At 41.6% G+C, this 24,428-nt stretch overlaps 1 long non-coding RNA gene across 1 annotated transcript; it reads left to right on the plus strand.

Moving 5' to 3' along the window:
• The first annotated feature begins 1,181 nt into the window (after nucleotides 1–1,181).
• LOC122932594 lies at nucleotides 1,182–5,877 on the plus strand. Its single transcript, XR_006388318.1, has 3 exons — nucleotides 1,182–1,277; nucleotides 2,867–3,112; nucleotides 5,084–5,877. It is a non-coding gene; the product is annotated as an uncharacterized LOC122932594 (long non-coding RNA).
• Nucleotides 5,878–24,428: the final 18,551 nt, after the last annotated feature.

Below are 24,428 nucleotides of genomic sequence, written 5' to 3' on the forward strand. Positions count from 1 at the left end.
TTGACCTTCAACCCTGCAGTGTGGTGAGGTTTTTGGTGTTTATGTTTTATTTTTATTTAATGAAAGCTAAAAGTACATCCTGAACCTAGAAAGATTGTAACAGAATGACTCTACTACTACTTTCTTACTAATAAAAAAAATCTGTGTTCACCTCTTTTATTACCCGTTTAATTATTACAATTAGTAGAAAATATGCTTTCTTCTACATAATTTACTTTTCCATGCTAGTGTCACTGTTTTTGGAATGATTTACGTACTTATCCCTGACTGCATTATGTTCACCCAGCCCCCCATTGCTCTGCTGTGAATGCAAACCACAGCAAGTTGTGGAAGAGGCTGCTTGAGGAGATAAGTTGTATCTTTAGCAGCTTCCATGTTCCAAGTGCTGACTGTCACTGTAATCCTTCCCCCCGATTATACACCTCAATGTTCTATGTGTATATAGACTTGCCATTTTTTGGTCTTCATGCTGACTTGGATGACTCTTCTTCCTTTGCTTATGTTAGGCTTGATAGATCTATACATTGTGTCACGTCACAGATAAATAGGGGATGGAGCTCAATGTGAAGTCATCTGAGTTTCATCACAAGGAAGTGAACATCAATTAGTTTTTAGGCTTTGTGTAAAAAGCAGGAATGTAGTAATCTGCTGGACCCCATGAGTTGCACCAGATATCTCTGTAGGCCAGGTTGTGCAATGGGTTTATTAGCTCAGCTTTTCTTGCAGTTTCCTTTTTTTGGGCTTTATTTAGCCAGGGCCAGAAGGCTTGTATCTACATGGACATGTGTTCATACAGCATTGTCTCTACTTGCAGTTGGTAGCTATTATTTAAGGTAGGCTATATTGTCCTTATTTCTAAGTACTGGTTACATAGTTCATTTATGTCTTATGGAGAAAGTAATCCTATTGGACATAAGATATCTCGCATGTATCCAGTGTTAGGGAACGGTTTTCAGATGACTTCCTCTAAACTTTACTGTTACATTTCACTATGTTTCCAGATCTTTCTTTCAATTTGTTTTATTCGATTGTTTTTTTTCTCTGCAAGACATCACTTGCGACACACAGCGGCCCCTCTTCAGACATTAACATGTCGCTGTATGGTTAATGGGTGGAGTTAGATCTAGTTCCTCTATCTGTGGTTAGTGACGTTGGTCATTGGGAAAGGTTAAAAGGGGAGGCTAGCCTACTTTCCATCCTTTTACCCATCGGTCCCTGGTGAAGGTAATGCCTAAGCTGCCCGGATTACGAAGAAGAAGCAACCCATCAACCGAACAGTAAGTGCATGGGGGGTGAAAATACAACAGCATAAGCAATCTCCCATTGAGTGATCACTAGATTAGGTTTTTAATAGATCAATTCGTTTTTTATGGGGGGGGGGGGGGTAGCTTTTTTTCATTTAGGTTTTACAGGAACTTGGCATTTTTATTTCCTTTAAGTACTAACTTTCAAAAGTTAAATGTGATGGAACCTACCATCTCCGACTGCTAAAGTAAAGTCGATAGTGAACATTTTATGCTACATTTTAGATCTTATTTCTGAATGTTTTTTCATCGTTTTAGGAACAGTTTGGTAATCATCTGTTCATCCTGTCTTGTTAGAGCTTCCTTAAAGTATGCCCAGCCTGGCGACCAGAACTTTATGTAAGCTCTTTTCACGTGATCAGTACAACACACTTGCTGGATGACTTGGCACTTTAACATTTAGTTCAAAGAAACTAACTAGGTGTTTGGTGTATTTGGTATAGTCAGTGGTTTGTGCAAGGCTGCTTTTACATGGCTATGTTTTGGTCAGTATCTTACATCAGTTTTTGTAAGCCATAACTAAGAATGAAGCCTCCAGAGATAAGTATAATGGAAATATTAGCGCCTCTTCTGTGATTTGGACTCAATCCTGGTTTCGGCTTACAAATACTGAAGCAAATACTGACCTAAATACTGCAACATGAAAGTTGCCTTAAACTGTAAATTTGGAAAATATGTACTTTATATTTTTTAAGCAATGTGTGAAATGTCTCTGTCACATAACAAAGTATGTGCATTTCATTTACTGCTTTTGACCAGATCCACTGACCTAATATTGATGAGACCGTTAGTAGATGCTGCTTATGGCCTTTCTGCTCTATTAAAACAATAGGCACGTAATGAGAGAATTTGGATTGACTACTGTCAGCCAAACAACTATAGGTTCATTGCAGGATGGAAACTGATAGCATCCATATTACACTCCTTTCACCAGATATCAGTCTTTTCTCAATATGTAGGGCTAGCCTAACTCTTCTCCTGCAAGTAACATCCCACATAAGCATTAAGTTCATCTAAATGAGCTGTCTTCCTATAGGTTTAGTTTATAGGTGTAGTCCATTGCATGTCCTAACAGTTGAATTCAGCTTTGCTTAGTTTGAATGTTTTGTATATGCTTGGTTGTATATATCCAAATGCTATTAGATATGAATGGTGTTCAACTGTATCATGAGAAATACCAATGATTAGCAATACATGTAATTAGATGCTTCATGTAGAAGACTGGGGGCAAGGCCATTACAATATTTTAGTAAAAAAAAAAAATGTTTTAGTTGCACAAACACACAAAGTCCTGAAACATTCTCCATCACAGCTAGTAAGATGTTCTAATGAACTCTAGGGACCAAAGCAAGAAAAGGTGAAATATCGGTATCAAATCGTTCAATTTTCTAACATAAAAGTACAGTATGTTACTTTGTATTACTTACGAAGTATTACTTTAAGCCTGTATAACATGATAGGTCATTGTAATAAAATGACTAATGACTGAATATGTCATAGATAGTCCCTCAAGCCTATATAGCAGACTACTCTTTTAATGGCCACCGTTTCCTGTCGTGCAGTGTTCTAGCTGAAGATACAACTGAAGACTTGTATGAGTCAGAAAAAGCAGAAGTGAAACCCTGTTTGGCGGGAGGTGGTGATCTGACAGGCTGAGTTTCTCTTCACTAATGGGGTGCGGACTAACTGACTGAAGAAAGGATTAATGATGCAGATCACTGAAGGAACTTTTATTTCAGCTGCGCAGGAAGTTTAGAACCGTTGAAGATGCCACCTGGATAATATAGATGCGGCTTAAAAAACTAGAGGTACGTAACTGGCCTGGTTTGGTAATGTTGCACCTGTTCTACAAGAAAGCGGGGGGGGAGCCTTCAGTAACTTTAAATATCCATGAGTATGAAGTGGGCGCACACTTTCCCCTCATTTTCTATATCTGTAGTATATTTCTAATGTTATAAAATTGCATTTTCTTATTGTCAGTCAAATAAACTAAAACCTAGCATCTAAAATGACCCAAACATATCACCTGGAAATGTAACTGTATTTCTACATTTATTTTAAAGCATATTACTACATCTTGCCCATTAATACTGCATACTGTTACCATTATGAATGTTATGCTGACAAATTTAGGAAAGAGATATATTGAAACTCATCAGTACTATCTGCATGCCACAAGGAAGGAATGTACATGTGTGTCTGTGTATATAGATATATATATATATATATATATATACACACAAACATACATTTTTTTTGTCTGCAAATATTTTATTTATTTTTTTATTCATTTCTACAGTGCCACAATCATTACACTACAAAAGGTCGACCCTAATATTCTTTCATTGCTGCTATAATAGAAACCGGGGGGACATTTATCAAGTCTGCGACACCAGTTTTTATGGCATAAAAATGTCGCAAGTGATGCCCGTGTGTGACATTTGATGCATATTTTGCAACATTTGGTGAGCCTCACCACTTTTAGAAGTGGAGTGAAAAGTAGGTCAGGATTTCAGATTACAACACCTTTAAGTCTCATTGATGATGAGCAACATTTTAAAAAGTCACAAAAAAGTCGCCTCTCCATGCCAGACAACCCTGTGGTGTACTTTTACAGACATAGATGTACACCATATTGCACTTGCCCAAATATATTATTACATAAATTAGACGCAACTTCACTAAGCAAAGATAAAACTGATACCAAAACCACCACAAATGATAAATTCCCCCCTATATTTTTTCTTGCAGTATTCAAAGGTGTTTACTTCTTCCGCAAGCACTGTAGACATACGGGGGGGGGGGGAGGGTTTGCTGCCTTCCAGATGCCTCTTGCGCCACATATCTTAGGGCAAAACATGACAAATCAGTAGGTAAGAAATAGAGGCTGGCTTGTCTATTGCTTCCTCTGAGAATAGATGCCTGAAGTAGCCACAACACCATAAACATTAGAAGATCTGCAGATCTGGTTACTTCTTCCTAAAACAATGAGGTGATTTTATCAAGCAGAATTTTGTCTTAAAAAAGACTTTTGCGCCTTTTCCAGGTAACTTGCGCAATATCTTTGCGCCTTTTTGCATTTTTACACCACTCCAGTTTTGAAAAGTAGGTGGAAAAGTAAGAATGGTTAGCTATTTTAGTGAATTTCACTCCAGATTTATTACTGGGACTTGTTTCAAAAGTCGCAAAAAAATCCACTCCAGTAGAAGGATGGGAACAGAAAAGTGGAGTAGGGTTTCTAGACAAAAGTGTTAGGTTTAAATTTAAAAAATGTGTGCCAAATTTGGCGCAAAGTATATCAACCCAGACTCATGGAAAACTGACTTCATACTTCATTACAATCATGATAATTGCTCCCCATTGTCTATGTGCCACATTCCATTTGTGCAGTGTAAGGAGAGCCTTATATCAGTATCAGTGGATGGGATGATGGGATACAGTATTGGTATAGCCTACTAAGTTGGATAAGAATGAAATTATGTTTTCACACTTGACTATTCAAAATTTGTAGAAAAAAGGTATGTCCACCATGTAGAAAATGTAATTAATGTGCCTGCCCTATGGAAAAACTGATATGTGAGTTGTAGCTGTATTTTCCGGAATTATCCATTTTTCAATATTTTATGTTAATGTTTAAAGTATTTGTTTAGACAACTGATATACTATCTATTTTTTATTACATTGGGTAGAAATTGTAATGGTTCCTTGTTTTTTATATAATGTGGACGCCCAGGCCATACATCCTTGACATCACAATCCTGCTTTCTTGTTCTTTGTAGGATATATACAGACTATAAGAAGAAATCGGAGCAGCTTTTGCCATAGTAACGTCCTTTTGGTAAGTGTTCATGCGACATTGGAGGACATCACAATAAAAGCCATCTTGGAAACCCCGTTGGAAGAGGATCTATCTGTGAAGTCAAGGACATACAGTGCAGCCATCCATAAAGTAGAAAGCACTACTAGACAGGCTTTAACGCTGTAGTGTTTCCTACTTTATGGATGAGTGTACTGGGCGCTACAAGACTGCGACTATGAAAATGCAAGAAACAACATGGAGAGTCCTTATTGCCGCACCCAAGATTTTATCATTTCCTTAAGTTGATCATGTATGTAATACAATTTGTTCAGTAGTTTATTCTGCAGAAAGAAAACAATCTTTTTCAATGTATTTTAGTTCATTACTCATTACAAGTTCTATATATTTCTATAATTTTAAATGAGTCTTGTACTATTGGATGTACAGGCATTTATATCATGCTATAAAATACTAAAATCTGACATCAAAAGAGTGAAGACACAACCGGACTGAACCTGGAGGCTGACATACAGTGCAGTTACCCATAAAGTAGAAAGCACTACTAGATAGGACTGAACGCTGTAGTGTTTCCTACTTTATGGATGAGTGTACTGGGCGCTACGAGACGTCGTCTGGACCCCGAAGACTCAAGAATATTTAATTTGATGTATTTTTGTTTCAGGACAAGAAATTGAAAGAAAGTGATGACATAAAATTTTGTCTGTAGTTTGGATTCTGCATTTTTTCCACAATAAATATGGTGATAAATAATAAGTGTTCAACTGTTTAGTCATATTTATTTCAATGTGCATTATTTTTTATTATTACATTTATGTTTTTTTTATTATAAAAGGGACAATAATATAAGTACATCACACAGAATTATAAAATAAAATCCATTTGTGGTGAGGTGTGTCAACATAAGAGCTAGGTGATAACCGTTCCTGTTGGGGCATATTGACTTTATATATGGGTCGTCACTTGCGGACAAAGAGTGGTTTTCTCTGGCATGCGGGAAATGTCTGGTCAGATAAGGCTTCCCTTGGTAATAACAGCTGGTTACTGGTGAGTTTTTTAAACCAGACTGGTACAATTAGCTGATCCCCGGACTGGCTTAATTTGAACACTATATATATATATATATATATATATATATATATATATATATATATATGTATATAAAAATATATATATATATATATATAATATATATAAAGATAAAAAACGGACAGCACTCCAAGTAAAAGATAGTGGTGTTTATTCACACCACTATCTTTTACTTGGAGTGCTGTCCGTTTTTCATCTTTATTGAGACGGGGTAAGCTGCTACATCCCTGGACTTAGCACCCTCCTTGTGCTTTTCCAGTGCCGCCACTATATTCCTTATATATATATATATGTGTATATAGAGTTGAAACCAGAAGTTTACATGCACTATATAAAAAGACACAAATGCATGTTTTTCTCAATATCTGACATGAAATCAGAATAAACCTTTCCTGTTTTTGGTCAATTAGGATTACCATAATTATTATTATTTGCCAAATGCCAGAGAGAGATAGAATGAGAGAGAGAGAGAATGTTTTAAGGCATTTTTATTACCTTCTGCAATGTCAAAAGTTTGCATACACTAAGATTACTACGCCTTTAAACAAATCTGGACTGCCCATATGATGATGTCATGTGTTTGGAAGCTTCTGTTAGATTTGCTGGCAACATCTGAGTTAATTAGAGACATACCTGTGGATGTATTTAAATGCACACCTGAAACACACTGCTTCTTTGTGTAGCATCATAGGAAAGTCTAAAGAAATCAGCCAAGATATCAGGAAGAGAATTGTGGACTTGCAAGAGTCTGGCTCAGCCTTGGGGGCAATTTCAAGATACCTGAAGGTGTCTCATTCATCTGTACAAACAATTCTACACAAGTACAAACAAGATGGGAATGTCCAGCCATCATATCCAAAACATTTGACTCAAGTCATACAGTTTAAAGGCAATGGTACCAAATATTAATGAAATGTATGTAAACTTTTGACTTTACAGAAAGTAATAAAAAATGCCTTAAAACATTCTCTCTCTCTCATTATTCTGGCATTTGGCAAATAATAATAATTATAGTAATCCTAATTGACCAAAAACAGGAAAGGTTTATTCTGATTTCATGTCAGATATTGAGAAAAACATGTGTATGTGTCTTTTTATATAGTGTATGTAAACTTCTGGTTTCAACGGTATATATATTTCCATCCTAGAGCATGGCTACACAATCTTATTTGCTCACATTGTCAGACTCTACTAACTGGTGGGGTCCCAAACAATACTTAAGGTTATGTACACCTTCAGAGGTAGTTTTTGTTTATGATTGCATTTTACTCAATTTTGGCTAAAAATCTTATTTTCAATTGGCCTTTTTTTAAAAAAAATATATTGAGCCTTTCTGTTACAAAGGATTAACAGTTTTTCTACCTATGTGACTGGTACTGTCATTTTGTGCCAGTCATCTAATAACCCAAATCTCTAAACGAATAAGAGGACATAAACACTTATTTAAGTCACATTCTTATCATAAAGATAAGAAAATAGCTATAATAAGTGTTTATAAGGTCAGAGAGCAGAGATAAGAAGCCCGTCATCTCCCTAACTGACAGAAAAGGGAGAAAATCCAGAGGCTGCTATTAGAGCATCTCAGCTATGTACAGAAAAAGGTCTCCATATTTGTAATAAAAAACAATAAAAAAAAGATTTTTAGCTCAAAATGAGTAGAATACAGTAATAAAAAATATTGCCCCAAAGGTGTACATAGCCTTTAAAGGGAATGTGTCATCAAAAATGACCTATTGTCTAAATCACGTTTTTATGTTTAACATATTTTTTAAGAATTTTTGGAAATGTTATTTTTAATTTTCCATGTCAATATCTATATTTAAACAAAAACCATAAAATCCTGCAGTTTTCGCACTGGCCACTAAGCCTAATAGGCACCACGTCTTGGTCTGTACAGATCACTTTGCTGCAGTTACCTGCTTATCTGTTATTCTAATCCTGCCTGTGATGATATAATCTCTGTGTATAGATAAGACAGAATCCACCATTCACAATAGGTGATTGTCAAAGCTTATCTATTCTTTCCTTGTACAATGACCTCTACACAGGTCACGTGTCTAGAAGACTCTCCCATAGAAGTCAATAAGGTAAGCTCCAGACCATTGTGTCTATGGTCCATGTGGCTGCCGTAAAGCAATTTTCTTAATGTTTTCTAAATGCTGTTAAAGGGATTCTGTCACCTGCTTTTACCATTTTAAGCTGGCACCATCGCTTTGTTGACTAAAGTAAGTTATTTCCAGCAGTTTTATTTTTACTTTATTTCGTTTTGTAGTTTTGATATAAAAGCGATTTTTATGTTATGCTAATTAGGGTCCAAGGTGCCCAGAGAGGCGTTTTTTTCACTCTCCGGTGCCCAGAGACGCCCCCCTGCAGTGCCCAAGAACGCCTCCTGATCATCAGATAACCTCCCACAGCCCGGCAAACGGTTCCGCCCCCTCCCCACATCATAGTCTACCTTATAGAAATGCCCTGTCCTTCTTCCTGTCTGCGGCCAGAAAACTTGCGCAGGCGCAGTACCGCCTGCGGCCTGCGTGATCATTAACCTACTGAGGGCAACAGCCTCAAAAGTCTCACTGGGCATGCGCCGAGCCCAGTGATGTGACCTGAGCGCTGTTGCCCTCAGGAGGTTGATGATCGCGCAGGCCGCAGGTGGTACTGCGCCTGCGCAAGTTTTCTGGCCGCAGACGTGGGGAGGGGGCGGAACCGTTTGCCGGGCTGTGGGAGGTTATTTGATGATCAGGAGGCGTTCTTGGGCACTGCAGGAGGGCGTCACTGGGCACCAGAGAGTGAAAAAAACGTCCCTCTGGGCACCTTGGACCCTAATTAGCATAACCTAAAAATCGCTTTTTTTTTTCCCCCCCAACATTTTTTATTCAGTTTCCAGATTAACACTTCAAGAAGAGTGAGGAAAATATTGACAGGTACAGTTGTCAGTCAAACAATTACCTAAGCTGAGTAAGACATATTCTCTGCTCTCTATTATAAACCTCATTAGTAATTTCAACAGACTCCACTTTTTTCCGACATGGTAGGTCAATGCACATACTGCGAAATTAAGACTCTCAGTGACAGGAGCATTGCTACCTATCAGCTATACTATATTATATTGTATTAATGCTGGTATGATATATCACCTGCATATAACAGTGAACTATGAACTAATTGAACATTTCATCAATGCTAACAATTTTAGATATAACTCTCCATCTAATACTATCTGTAGTATGTTATAGAAGCTAAATCATGGCGACAGTCACCAATCCTTCAGGTTTCACCAGGGACCATATCGCGCCTTCTCTTGGCAGCATCTGCATAAGAGACGCCATTTTTGGTGCTTGATTCTCTTTAACTCCCTTTTCTCTCCGAGCATAAATTCCGACCTAGTGGTCTATGAGTCAGGAATGTCCAACTCCAAACAGCGTCTCGCTTCCTCAGACGACGTATATGTGGCAACAGTTCCATCAGGGAGGAAAACTTTAAGTATTGCAGGATATAATAATGCAAATCTCGTTCGCCGATCATGCAGCTCCAAGCATATAGACGAGAATTCCCTCCTCTTCTTCTGGACCTCCGCTGAGTAATCGCCGAAGATTACGATTTTGGGGCCTCTTAACTCCAGAGGTGGTTTTTGGCGCTTAAACATTCTCAAGATTGCGGTTTTATCTGTAAAGTCCAGGTACTTTACTATGACCGGCTTCGGTCTTCTCGATAACGCTGATGGCCCCTTAAGATTACGGTCAGTACCCTCTCGCAGATCAGGACCTATGCGATGAGCTCTCTCAACTTTACACGAGATATCCAGCCCCAAGGCTTTCGGAATTTCATGCTCACAGATTTGAGCTAGATCATGTGCTGGGATTGACTCTTGTAAGCCCAAAATGCGCAGGTTGTTTCTACGCGAACGATTCTCCAAATCATCAACTTTTATTTTAAGGGCCATATTGTCGCTCGCCGCTTTCTCCAGTTTCAATCGGAGGTCAGAGTATGTTTCCTCCAGCGTCTGGATTCTATGTTCGGCGCTGTCTAGCCGTTTGCCATGTTCGGCTGTGGCTGCTTGTAGGGACTGAAGTGTCAGCCCCACTGTGCTTGCCAGGGACTCTTGCAGGTCAGGTAAGATTCGATTTGCTACCTAGATTGCCAGTCGAACGTAGTCCACCTGTTGATCTTCCCCTTGAGTCTCCGTTTCTTTTTGTAAATGCTGGTCATCCATTTCATCTGGTAGTGCGAGCGGGAGAGATTCCTCCTCTGCTGTCTCAAAATCCCACGCAGCAGACTTTCCCAGCTTCTGAGATTTTGTCTTGTTCCTCGTCCCCATGTTAGTTATATAACGATCCATATGCTCTTACCAGCACGGTAGGCACAGTTTCCCCGGAATTCCACCGGTATGTATGGGGGATTTAGCTAATTTGCGCACCGACCTACACGGAGCTGAAGTTAGCTACGTCTCTCCATGTCGGCGCCGGAACCGGAAGCCCAAAAATCGCTTTTATATCAAAACTACAAAACGAAATAAAGTAAAAAGAAGACTCCTGGAAATAAGGTACTTTAGTCAACATAGCGATGGTGCCAGCTTAAAATGGTAAAAGCAGGTGACAGATTCCCTTTAAGAACAGCTTAAGCAAGATGGCCACCCCCATAGTCATGTTCGGGATATAGAATAAATCTGTAATCAGAAAATAAAAACATTATCATTGGAAAAAAGGATATGTGCTACTATCTGTTTGTTTGTTTATTTTTTATTAAATCAGATATAAAAAAATACATAGCTTAAGGGTCCATTCACACGTCCTGTTTTTTTTCATCCTGAAAAACGGTCCGTTTTTTGCGGATCCGTTGTTCCTGAAAATGTTTCCGTATGTCATCCGTTTTTTGCGGATCCGCAAAAAACGGAAACATGTATACATTTCAATAATCAAATAAAGTTGTTTGGATTTCTTTGAAAAAAAAAATGAAAAAAAAAAATATAAAAAAATTTGCTATGTGTTTCCAGGAACGGATTCCGCAAAAAACGGAAGACATACGAATGACATCCGAATGTCTTCCGTTTTTTGCGGAACCATTGACTTTGCATTGTACCAGGATCCGATTTTTCAGGACAAGAATAGGAAATGTTTTATATTTAAACGGACATGCGGAACGGAACAACGGAAACGGACAGCACACATTGTGCTGTCCGATTTTTTCCAGGACCCATTGAAAATGAATGGGTCCAGATCTGGTCCTGATCTGTTCCTGAAAAAACGGAACAGATCAGGAAAGAAAAAACGGACGTGTGAATGGACCCTAATAACAATTCTAAATGATAATATTAAATATCATGGATATAAATTGTTCTACATATTATCATTTAAATTATATCCCCCCCCCCCCCCTCCCCACTATAATCCCCCATATCCCCCCAAAACAACCCCTGGGTCATCGTCGGTGGAACTCCCAACCTAGACAGCTAGTCCGGATGGGCTATGCGTTCATATATCATTGACCTATTCATCAGAGTTCTCCATTCCATAATTTCGGGGTTTCTTTTAGAGCCCCACTTGTTTACTATCAGGACTCTTGCCAATTGGAGCCCCACTAGCCATCTACGTTTATCTTGTTTAGATTTAATACTGTTGGTGAGTAAGGCAAATATTGATTGTTATATGCATGGTGTCAATCTTTGCGGCGTGTTGCTTCCTAATTCAGCAGATATCCGTTGCCAGAAATTCTGAATATATGGACAGTTCTAGAGTAGGTGGCAATAGCTTGCTGCTTCTCCATGGCATTTCAGACATCTATCATTTTTATCTCTAAACATCTTGGATAAGGATAAAGGGGTGTAGTACAGTCTATGTATGATCTTGAATTGTGCTAAACGGTATTTACTAGAAACAGAAGATTAGTTTATATTTTTATATATTATTTCCTAATTAAGTGCAGTATTACCGAAATCCTTTTCCCATCTAAACACACTGTTAAATTCTGTTACTGTAGCCAGTTCTACCTGTATCCTGTGATATATTTGTGCAATAGTGAAGGAGGACCTGTTATTTCTGAAGCAGAACTCCAGAAAGTTCTGTTCTTGGACAACAAAATAATTTTTTTCCTTAGTGCAAGCGAATGCGTGTTGAATTTGGATGCATCTAAACTTATCCAATAGTGAAGGTTCTATTCCAAGAAGTAGCTTCTCTATAGAGTTTAGCTTTCCTTGTGTAACTAAGTGTGATAATGTGGGGGCGTGGCCTGACCGTCATGGAGTGAGGACGCAGGTCGCTTCAGCTCCGGTGCTATCCTGATTGTATCCTGACCATCTGCTCTGGTGGATCCTGTTTCTTGGACTTAAAAGACCCTCTGTGAGTCCCACTACCTGCTCCCCCTATATCCAGCTGGTACTTTGCCCTGCGGCCGCGACCGGAAAAAAATCGCAAGGCCGGGCCTGCGCGTCGGCCTACATCCCGATCTGCTGCCCTATCCTGCCGGTGGAAGACCTGGTGAGGGGTGACTCCCTGCTACACTTACCCACGCCGGAGGCCGAGCGGTGCCTGGAGGTACGGATCGGGGCTCTTCACATACCCGCACTGATCAGACGGCTGGCGCGTCCCCTACACGTGCAGCGGCAGCAGGCGCCATATTACCTGCGGCACTGGGGCCGGCTGAGCTCCTTCCTCTGTGGCCTACGCTCCGGTTGAGGATCCCTCTCCCCCCCTGCACTGTAAGAGAGACTTCCCTGGTGTGGGGCGGCGTGGTGTTGGGGTCTGTGTGGCTCAGTTTCACTATATATATAGAGAAGCCTGGCTCCTGTATTAGGCCGCAAGTGACAGTACTGCAGTGATCTTTAACCCTCTCGGTGAGGTGCGTGCTGAAGGTTTTATGGGCCGCAAAATGGGCACTTCAGGGCCTTCTATCCCCCCTAAGTCAATGATGGACAATATGAGCCAAACGGACGGCCATGAGGCTGGGGCCTCTCCTGATCGCCCAGAGGTAGATCTTGCAAAAGTTATGGCGGCCATTACTAACTGTCAAACAGCGCTCACGGTCAAAATTGACCATGTACAGGCCGACCTCACTCTCCTCAGACATGATATTGATAAAATCCGAGAAAGAACAACTGAGGTGGAGAGGAGACTGGGGGAAGTGGAAGATAGTGTTCAACGCAATGATGCGGCGGTCCGTGCACTGCAAAATCAAGTTAAAGCCTTGGCGGCAAAAGTGGAGGATGCCGAAAATCGTAATAGGAGAAATAACATTCGGATTATGGGGTTGCCGGAGAGAGCAGAGGGCCCTTCTCCTGAGGAATTTACGGAGCGACTCATTAAGCAGGTCCTGGACCCAATTAACTTATCAGTGACTTTTGCAGTGGAGCGAGCGCACAGGATTCCTACTCGTCCTCTGCCCCCAGGGGCTCCGCCACGTCCTTTCATCTTCAAAGTACTAAATTATAGAGATCGTGATGCTGTTTTGGCGGCGGCCCGTCGTCTGAAGGACATTCATTTTGACAACGCCCGGATTTCCTTCTACCCGGACTTCTCTACAGAGGTCCAGAAACAACGCCGGCAATTCACTGCTGTGAGAGGTCGGTTGCGAGAGAAAGGTCTTGTCTACGCCATGATGTATCCAGCTCGTCTCAGAGTCCAGGATGGAGATCTGGTGAAATTTTTCGCCACCCCAGAAGAGGCGTCTGACTGGCTTGACCGCAGGGGCTGAGTATATTGGGACTTGTGTTTTGAGAGTCTTAATTTATGTTAAAGTTGGTCAATTTATAAGATGGAGCTGACTGTACCTAACTTATGTTGTCCTACTATCTAGGTTCTGTTCTTTTCAGAAGGATGTACTGGACGAAATTATGAAACGTGTAGCAGCACTCCCTCCGTTGCCTCTGATTGTGCTTGGGGATTTCAATGCGGTATTGGACCGGTCGATGGATAGGCTTCGCCCTGGTGGACCACATACAGACGCGTTGAACTCCTGGGCGGGGGTATTTGCTCTGACAGAGGGCTGGAGATATATGCACCCTGATCTTCGGCAGTACTCCTGTTACTCGGCCTCTTATGCAGCTCTCTCCCGGATTGATTTAGTGTTTCTTAGTAGAGAGTTGTTGCCCTCGCTGATAGCCACTGAATATTTACCGAGAGGTATTTCTGACCACGCCCCCCTATTGGTGGTTCTGAGACAGCCTATTGCACCTGCTGAAAGACTGTGGAGACTTAATAGTAAATGGCTAGAGGTGTTGCCGGTGGTTTGGGCTGCGCAGCAAGGGATGAAAGACTATTGGGAACTCAATGAGGGCTCTACTAACCCCCTGGTGGAATGGGAGGCCTTTAAGGTTGTGTTGCGTGGTACTTCGATCCAGGCAATTGCATCTTACAGGAAAGAATTGAATGCCACTAGACTTAAATTAGAGGAGGAGGTGGTAGGGAAAGAACAGGCTTATATTACAGAACCAAATGATGTGACCCATAATCTATGGGATGAGGCACAGAGGAAGCTTAACTTGCATCTCACAGAGTACACCCAGAAGAAGTTGCTATTCCAGAGACGTCTAGTCTTTGCAGATGGAGACAAAAATGGGAGTTCCTTAGCTTTCCTGGCTAGAACTGACGGCTGTTCCACACATTACCTGTGGGGATGGCTTGAAGGTATATCGGCCGGGAGATATTTGTGAACAATTTGTTCTGTTTTATACAGACTTATACAGTTCTAAATCCATCTCTTCTCCAGGAGAGATCGTTCATTCCTTCAATCCATCCCACTTACGCCTTTAGCTGCGGCCGATAGTAAGTATTTAGGGAGATCTATTGACGAAGGGGAGATTAGGGCAGCAATTGAGGACATGGCGCCTGGGAAGTCACCTGGCCCGGACGGCTTCCCGATTGAATGGTACAGGTTGGAAGTTACTTTGCAATCTGCACGCTTACTTAGACTTTTTGATCATGCATATGAGTCCGGGATGTTGCCTTCTTCCTTTGGGGAGGCGACCATTGTAGTGATTCACAAAGCCGGTAAGCCGCCGGATCAGTGTGCATCGTACAGGCCAATTTCCCTGCTGAATACAGACGCAAAAATCTTAGCCAAAGTCCTAGCTAGGCGTCTCGGTGGGGTGGTCTTGTCCATTATTGACCCGGATCAATCCGGTTTCATGCCCGGTAAGACAACGGATATAAACCTCAGGAGATTATTTACGAACTTGCAGGTCAGACACGATAATGCGGGTTCAAGAGTCTTGGCGTCTCTAGACAATGAGAAGGCCTTTGACTCGGTAGAGTGGCCCTTTATTTTGGAAACAATGTTCCGCCTCAATTTCCCTCCCTCCTTTATCAAGTGGGTCCAGTTGTTATATCAGGCACCTACAGCACGGATTAGAGTGAATGGAGCTTTCTCCCGTCCCTTCAGATTATATAGAGGTACTAGACAAGGGTGTCCTCTCTCACCGTTGTTTTTCGCCCTGGTAATGGAACCCTTGACACAACTGATTAACAATAGTTCCTTGATTGAAGGGTGGACGATTGCGGGGATTCAGGAGAAGGTGTCACTGTACGCAGATGACCTGCTGGTTTACCTGGCAGATCCTGGCCCCTCCTTGGAGACCCTCCTGGATGTGGTAAATGGATATGGTAGATACTCGGGGTTGAGGGTAAACTGGGCCAAGTCTAGTTTATGCATAGTTGATGTGGACGAAGCTGTAGATATTTCCCCGGTGTCTCCCCTGAGAGTAGTAGAGAGTTTTCTCTATCTAGGGATTTATATTCACAGGGACCCTAGACTGTTTTGTCAATTGAATTTGAGACCCACCATGGAATATGTCACGCGTAAGTTAGAGGTCTGGGAAAACCTTCCTTTGACTCTGGTGGGTAGAATCAACATTGTTAAGATGGTGTTGTTGCCCAAACTTTTGTATATATATATATATATATATATATATATATATATATATATATATATATATATATATAGAGCGGCTCCGGTAAGGATCCCGATTTCCCATTTTGACTCTTTAGATAGAACCTTGTCCCGTTTCTTGTGGCATCATCAGTCCCCAAGGTTGACGAGAAAGACACTGAAGGCCTCCTATGCACAAGGTGGTCTGCAGCTTCCGGATATGTATATTTATTATATAGCAACGTGTTTAATGTATGCATCTTGGTGGATTAGGGCGGATGCTAATAACCCGGCGGTGGTATTAGAGGCGGCGCTGACCGGGTCCTATGAAGCGCTAGCTAATCTCGTATATAGGGGAGGCAGGGTCACAGGTACTGGGATTTACACGGATAGTATGGTAACAGTTATCGAGGCTTGGGTAAAATTTGTGGAGATACATACTGAGAGTCAGACAGGTGATACCTGGTCCCCTTACATTCCACTCTGGCGTAACAAGCTCCTTCCAGAGCTCTTGCACCTCCCAGATTTTGAATTCTGGCCTAGGAGCGGCCTTAAATATTTAACACAACTGTTTCATGAAGGGATCTTCCGTTCTTTTGAGACCCTACGTACTAAGTTTCAGCTGTCCCGGACGAGCTTTTACCGCTACCTCCAACTGAGGCATGCCTGTGAGAAGCAGTTTAAATCCCTGACCCTAAATTTAGAATGCGGCCCACTAGAATCGGTAGCTAGGAGGAAAATCCCACACAAACCAATTTCTTCCTTTTATGCTGAAATTGTCCGAATGCAAGATTCTCCTATCAAGCGGTCCTTTGCTAAATGGGCTGTAGATATCCCGGAGTTGGAGGACTCTCATTTGGAGGAGTGGCGTCTGAGGTGGAGGACATCGGTTATAAGTGCTAGGGATCAGCTCATTCAAGCTAAATGGATGCATAGAGTGTACTTGACCCCACTGCGCCTTCATCAGATGCGGCAAATACCGACGCCTGGCTGCGATAGATGCGGAGAGGCTAGGGGTTCCTTTTTCCATATGGTGTGGCTCTGCCCGGTGATGAAGGCATACTGGAAGGGCATATGTGACTTTATTAACGCTAAGTTGGGGCTCCCAGGGATTTGTAACCCGATAATCTGTATGCTAGGGTTAGTGTTGGAAGCTACGCCCTCCAAATATAATAGAATACTGTTATGATTGTTGTTGTTCTATGGAAGGAAAAATATACTCCTGAACTGGAAACCGCCCAAGTGTCCTACAGTGAGCCAATGGGTACTCCTCATTAATAAGGACCTTCAGATGTATAAGTTGACGTATGAGGCAAGAGGACTGCCTGATCGATTTGATAAAATCTGGGGTCTTTGGGTTCAGGCTGAGGGTACGACTTGAGTCATCAACGGTGGAGACTGTATCACCCAACGTGTGTATGAGAGTGTGTATGTGGTTTGAGCGAGTCACGGATATCTCTTAGTGATGACAGGAGAACCCTGTATTAAAATCGCATTGCTGTCTTCTATGGTCATGATCTATACTGACGATGAACTTGCTATTGTGAATGTGTGCGTCATGAAGAATTGTTCTTCTTTGTTGTATAAAATTGAAAATGTCTAAATAAACGCTATAAAAAAATAAAAAGTGTGATAATGTGAAAACTCCATTCGATTTCGATATCCAATAGTTATGCTCAAGTATTGCTGCAAATTCACCTAAGTGTGTATTGTGCCAAATTGGAGTGAAGTGTAGACTGTGAGTTATTCCCAATATTATACCAACACTTTTGTAGCATATTACTAATGGGGCAATATTTCCCCATTATACCCAGATAACCAGACTCCAATATGCTAAAGTTGTCTCGTGGAGTGCCTTTATATCCTCGGGTAAGTAGCTGGACAGGGTGGACTCCACCCAAACCCCCCCCCCCCCCCCCCCGCTTATGTACCACTGGATTTGAGCTGCAATATAATACCCCTGAAAGTAGGGGAGTGAGAGGCCACCACTCCTCAATACATACTGGGCAGTAAGTCAAAACATAGAGCGCTATCGGGAGCAAAACCATTTTTACAAGGGCTATTCTGTCTGCCTGTGGTAGCGGCAATTTCTGCCATGTCCTTATCCTGTCTTTAATTCTATTAATCATTGGGAGTGTGTTAAGCATATTAAATCTCTGTAGGTCGGCACCAATCTTAATTCCAAAATATAAGTGGTCGAGAGCACCCGTACTTTAGTTACATCATCGGGTGCTGGTCGGTTGAGAGGAAGGAGTACGGATTTCTCCCGGTTGATCTAATACCCTGACAGGGATCCATAATCGTTGATAATTTCAATCCCTGAGGATAGGCACTTCCATCCTAATTTCAGAAAAATAATTATATCGTCCGCATATAAACAGATCTTGTCCCCTATCCCTTTACCTCCAAATCCTTCAATGGTCTTTGTCGCTCTGATATTACAAGCTAAAAGTTCCAGAAAGAGAGCAAATAACAGTGGGGACAGAGGGCATCCCTACCTGGTACCACAATGTAGGTAGATTGCCTCCGAGCTTGTTCCATTGATGTTATTGCTCGCCGTAGGGCAATGGTAGAGTATATGTTACCACATCTTACTCAGCAGGCAGGTACAGAGGTGGCCAGGCTCAAGGGACCAGTGCTCGGATGCCAGAAGGCGGGGGGAGGGGGGGTTTAGGCGCGGCATGCCTGCGTCCTACATCATGCCGCTACTATCTGGTTTTAACTGGCAGATAAAATTTTAGGTGACACATTTCCTTTAAAAGGGTTTTCTGAGAGTTTTATATTGATGACCTATCCTCAGGATAGGTCTTCAATATCTGATTAGTGGGGATCTGACACACGGTACCCCCACAATTAACTGTTTGAAGGGGACATGGTGCTCCAGTGAGTGATGCCGCATCTTTTAGGGCCCACGTGACGTTCATCAGTCACATGGTCTAGGAGCAGCTCAGTCCCATTCAGGTGAATGGTATGGAGCTGTGCTTGGCATGCTGTGAGGAGGCCAGTGCGTTGTGGCCTCTTTAAACAGCTGATCGCTGGGGGTGCAGGGAGGTGGACCGCTACCGAATAGATATTGATGACCTATCCTACAAACAGGTCATCAATATCGATCTACCAGAAAATCAAGCTTTAATATGGGGCACATCTAACACTTTAAATTAAGGGTAGCTTATTCATATAATACTTTATTACTAATGGAAGGATTTATAAATGACTGAAGTCTAGACGTAGATGGGTACTCCTGCTTCTAATTAAAGTAGATAGTCTGGCAGCGTGTTATTAAAATGAAAGTGGTTGTCTGAAGGTAGAAAAAGGACATTTTTTGTTAAAAAAAAAAACACCATCAACCTTCTCCATGGGCTGGAATTGCAGCTCTACACTTTTCACTTTAAAAATAGCAGAGCTGGAGAGGGTTCAGAGGAGGGCAAGTAAAGTAATAACTGTAATGGGTGGACTACAGTACCTAGAAAGATGATCAAAATTCCCTCGGGAACTATTAAAATGCGTTAACAAAAAAGAAAAAAAGTTTTAAAAAATATAAAAATAAAAATCGCCCCTTCCACAAAATAAAAATACATAAACAATAAAAAAATAAACATTATAGTCATTGTTGTGTGCGAAACACCCATACTATTAAAATATAAAAATATTTATCCTATACAGTGAATGGCCTAATGGGGAAAAAAAATCAAAATGGCAGATTCTCTATTTTTTTTGTCACTTCTCCCGTCAAAAAAATTGAATAAAAAGTGATCAAAAAGTCATACACAATCCAAAATACAAACCGGATTCCCAAAAAGTTGGGACACTATACAAATCGTGAATAAATACTGAATGCAATGATGTGGAGGTGCCAACTTTTCTAATATTTTATTCAGAATAGAACATAAATCACGGAACAAAAGTTTAAACTGAGAAAATTTACAATTTTAAGGGAAAAATATGTTGAATCAGAATTTCATGGTGTCAACAAATCCCCAAAAAGTTGGGACAAGGCCATTTTCACCACTGTGTGGCATCTCCCCTTCTTACAACACTCAACAGACGTCTGGGGATCGAGGAGACCAGTTTCTCAAGTTTAGAAATAGGAATGCTCTCCTCTAATACAGGCCTCTAACTGTTCAATCGTCTTGGGCCTTCTTTGTTGCACCTTCCTCTTTATGATGCGCCAAATGTTCTCTATAGGTAAGAGATCTGGACTGCAGACTGGCCATTTCAGTACCCGGATCCTTCTCCTACGCAGCCATGATGTTGTGATTGATGCAAAATGTGGTCTGGCATTATCTTGTTGAAAAATGCAGGGTCTTCCCTGAAAGAGATGACGTCTGGATGGGAGCATATGTTGTTCTAGAACCTGAATATAATTTTTCTGCATTGATGGTGCCTTTGCAGACATGCAAGCTGCCCATGCCACACGCACTCATGCAACCCCATACCATCAGAGATGCAGGCTTCTGAACTGAGCGTTGATAACAACTTGGGTTGTCCTTGTCCTCTTGATGACATGGCGTCCCAGATTTCCAAAAAGAACTTTGAATCGTGACTCGTCTGACCACAGAACAGTCTTCCATTTTGCCACACTCCATTTTAAATGATCCCTGGCCCAGTGAAAACGCCTGAGCTTGTGGATCTTGCTTAGAAATGGTTTCTTCTTTGCACTGTAGAGTTTCAGCTGGCAACGGCGGATGGCACGGTGGATTGTGTTCACTGACAATGGTTTCTGGAAGTATTCCTGAGCCCATTCTGTGATTTCCTTTACAGTAGCATTCCTGTTTGTGGTGCAGTGTCGTTTAAGGGCCCGGAGATCACGGGCATCCAGTATGGTTTTGCGGCCTTGACCCTTACGCACAGAGATTGTTCCAGATTCTCTGAATCTTCGGATGATGTTATGCACAGTTGATCATGATAGATGCAAAGTCTTTGCAATTTTTCGCTGGGTAACACCTTTCTGATATTGCTCCACTATCTTTCTGCGCAACATTGTGGAAATTGGTGATCCTCTACCCATCTTGGCTTCTGAGAGACACTGCCACTCTGAGAAGCTCTTTTTATACCCAATCATGTTGCCAATTGACCTAATTAGTGTTAATTGGTCTTCCAGCTCTTCGTTATGCTCAAATTTACTTTTTCCAGCCTCTTATTGCTACTTGTCCTAACTTTTTGGGGATTTGTTGACACCGTGAAAATTTGAATCAACGTATTTTTCCTTTAAAATGATACATTTACTCGGATTAAACGTTTGATCTGTCATCTACGTTCTATTACAAATAAAATATTGACATTTGCCATCTCCACATCATTGCATTCAGTTTTTATTCACAATTTGTTTAGTGTCCCAACTTTTTTTGGAATCCGGTTAGTACAATCAATAAAAACTACAGATCATCCCACAAAAAATGAGACTTCCTATGCACTGTAAACATAAAAATAAAAATAAATATCGGAGTGTTAATATAGTGATGCAAAAAAGTATTAAAATGCAATAAAAACTACACAAATGTGGTAATCTTTGTAATCGTACTGACCTGGAGAATGAAAGTAACTGGTCAGTTTTACTACATAGGAAACGCTGTAAAAAAAAAAAACTGTGGCAGAATTGTGGGGCTTTTTTATAATTTCACCCCATTAGAATTTTATTTTACTGCTCCCCACTACATTGTATGCAACCATAAATGGTGCCATTTCTATTACAACTTGTCCTGCAAAAAATAATCCTAGATGGTTGTGTGAATGGAAAAATATGAAAACTTATGACACTGGGAAGGCTCGGAGTAAAAAATTTAAATGAAAAAATGGCCTGGTCCTAAAAGGGGTTGATATGCAAATTAGGCCCTTGGTGCAATGAGAGCTGCACCGCTGCTCTTGTTGCATCTAAGCTCCACCCCTTTCTGTGACCAGTTCCTCCAGGGCTGCTTTGCTATTACCTGGCCCTGTCAATCAAAGCAGTGAGGGAGGAGCTGGCCACAGAAAGGAGTGGAGTTTGGGTGCAACAAGTTCAACGGCAAATTCCTCATTGCACCAAATGCCTAATTTGCATATTAAGAAAAAGTATCATAACTCTGGAATAGAGCCTCAGATCAACAAAAGAAAGATAGCGTTTTAATAAGATGAACCACAGCTATGTGTCTATGCAAAAGGTTGAATGGGGAAGTCGCTGGTGACAGATTCCCTTTAATGTAAGTGATCAGTGTGGGGTTGGTTATTATTCTCGTCCATGTGGCTGTGACTGGTATTGGTGCTCAGAAACAGCGCAGCCACATTCACTTGAATGGGGCAGGTATCGCTGAACCACCAGAAAGACTGATACACACATGGATGTCAATGTTAAAATCTGGAAAACCTCTTTCATTCTAACTCGAGCAAGACCATACACGACCGGTAAATTATACACTGTGATTGAGAAAAGTAATGAATGACAGTATAATAAAGAATTCTTGACATGACGCATCTTCTATGTAAAGCAAGTAGAAGAACCATGTCTATTACAGGCCCACCTGTCAGAAGAAACTTCTACCAATGGAGAGACATTTCTTTTGACAGGTGGGCCTACAGAAATGGGGGGGAATCTGTGGCTGATCCCCTCTCCATGCCCTGCACTATGCTGCTTAAAGAGGATCTTTCACCAGTCCTGACATTATCATGTAAATTGCTGTCAGGGTAGGGCATACTAAAAGGCATGTGAGATCGCTTATGATTTTTCCTAAAAACTCAACTTCTCCCTGGCTATCACGCTCTCCATTGTGATTGGCCAGCTCACAGCCAGGGAGAAGGAGACCCCCCCCCCCCCCCTAGAGAAACATGGGCGTCTCCTCCTCCCTGTACCAATGGTATGAATTTTGTCACGGGACGCCGACAAGGCGCTCCCTCTCCTCAGCGCCGTCAGCGTCCCTGTGCAGGAGCAAGGACGGGCACAGCTTCCTCGTCTCCTAGGTGATAGGGGGCGGGACAGACGACCGGCCGCGCACGTCTCCTCTGCGCAGCCAGCGTCCTCAGTTCCCCCAGCAACCAGGGGAGGTCTGAGCACGGAGCTGGGCAGTTGGTGCTCAGCTGTATTACTAGCCTGGGTCATGTGGCGCTGGCCATGTCACATGACCCCAGCTAGTCAGTATTTAACAGGCAGCCTGCTGGCCACAGGTTGCCTGTTAATTAGGTTCATTGGCGATTTTGTTACCTGACATACTTACCTGTTCCTGTGTTCCCTGACGATCCTCTGCCTACTCCTCCTGTACTGCGCTGCTCTCCTGGTATTCTGACCCCGGCTTCCACCTGACGATTCTTTGTGGACTCATGTTGTACTTCATTACTCTCCTGGTATTTGACCTCGGCTTCTCCTGACTATTCTCTGTTTACTCCTTTTGTACTGCGTTGCTCTCTTGGTGTTGACCCGGTCCGTTCACTATCCGTTATTTGTCTTGTCTGTCCTCCCGGCACGTATTCTAAGCTAGGGACTGCCGTCCAGTTGTCCCCTGTCATCAGGACTTGTGAGGGAAGTAGGCAGGGCCAGGGGTGAGGGTGGAGCGCAGTGGTCACTATCCTCCCCCTTGTGTGTGTGTACGTGACCATTAAAAATGTACTGTATATACCAGGCAGGAAACCAGAATGGGGGGCACAGTGGGCGAACGGAGCGGTGCATAGGAAAAATAGTAAATGATCTCACATGCCCTACACAGCCAGCTATTTACAAGATAATGTCTGGACCGGTGAAAGGTCCTCTTTAAATGGGACATATAGTGCATCTTATTCTTGCTGAACTACAGTTCTTGTGATGTCACTAAATCTGACCTCCTACGTGATGAAAAATTTGGACTCTTTCAACTCATATTACATTTCATTAGAATTATTTTCACAGTTTTTATATACCCATGTATTTATTAATATTTAAAACACAGGAAAAGAGTATAGTATTGAGGGAAGGTAGTATAGGTAGACTGGGGGTTGGTTTTATTCAGCGGCTTTTTATTCTGTAAAAAAAAAAAATTCTACTAAAACTCTGTAGAAAAATATTCTACAAAGGCTGATAGATTTTCCATTACTGCTTTTTTTTTAAATGATTTTTAATAAATCTTTGGAATCAAACGAAAGTAAACAATATCATGTGTGGCTGAAGCTCCTGAGCCTCTTATATAGCTAGAGGGTTGATGCCTGGCCACCGCTACTTGATGAACAGACCCATTAATGGCCCTGTATACAAGCAAATCTTTTTTATATGCTGTGAAATAGATCAAAATAATTTTAACTAGAAGACATACAAGTCCAGACACCGATACATTTTATAACACAAATTATATTCAGAGCCCCACCACGCCGTGATGGCCATCTACCCCCGCAGCAAAGTGTTGTCAGTGGTTAACAGTAAAGCAAGG

The sequence above is a fragment of the Bufo gargarizans genome, chromosome 3 (assembly GCF_014858855.1).
Source record: "Bufo gargarizans isolate SCDJY-AF-19 chromosome 3, ASM1485885v1, whole genome shotgun sequence".
Lineage (NCBI taxonomy): Eukaryota > Metazoa > Chordata > Amphibia > Anura > Bufonidae > Bufo > Bufo gargarizans.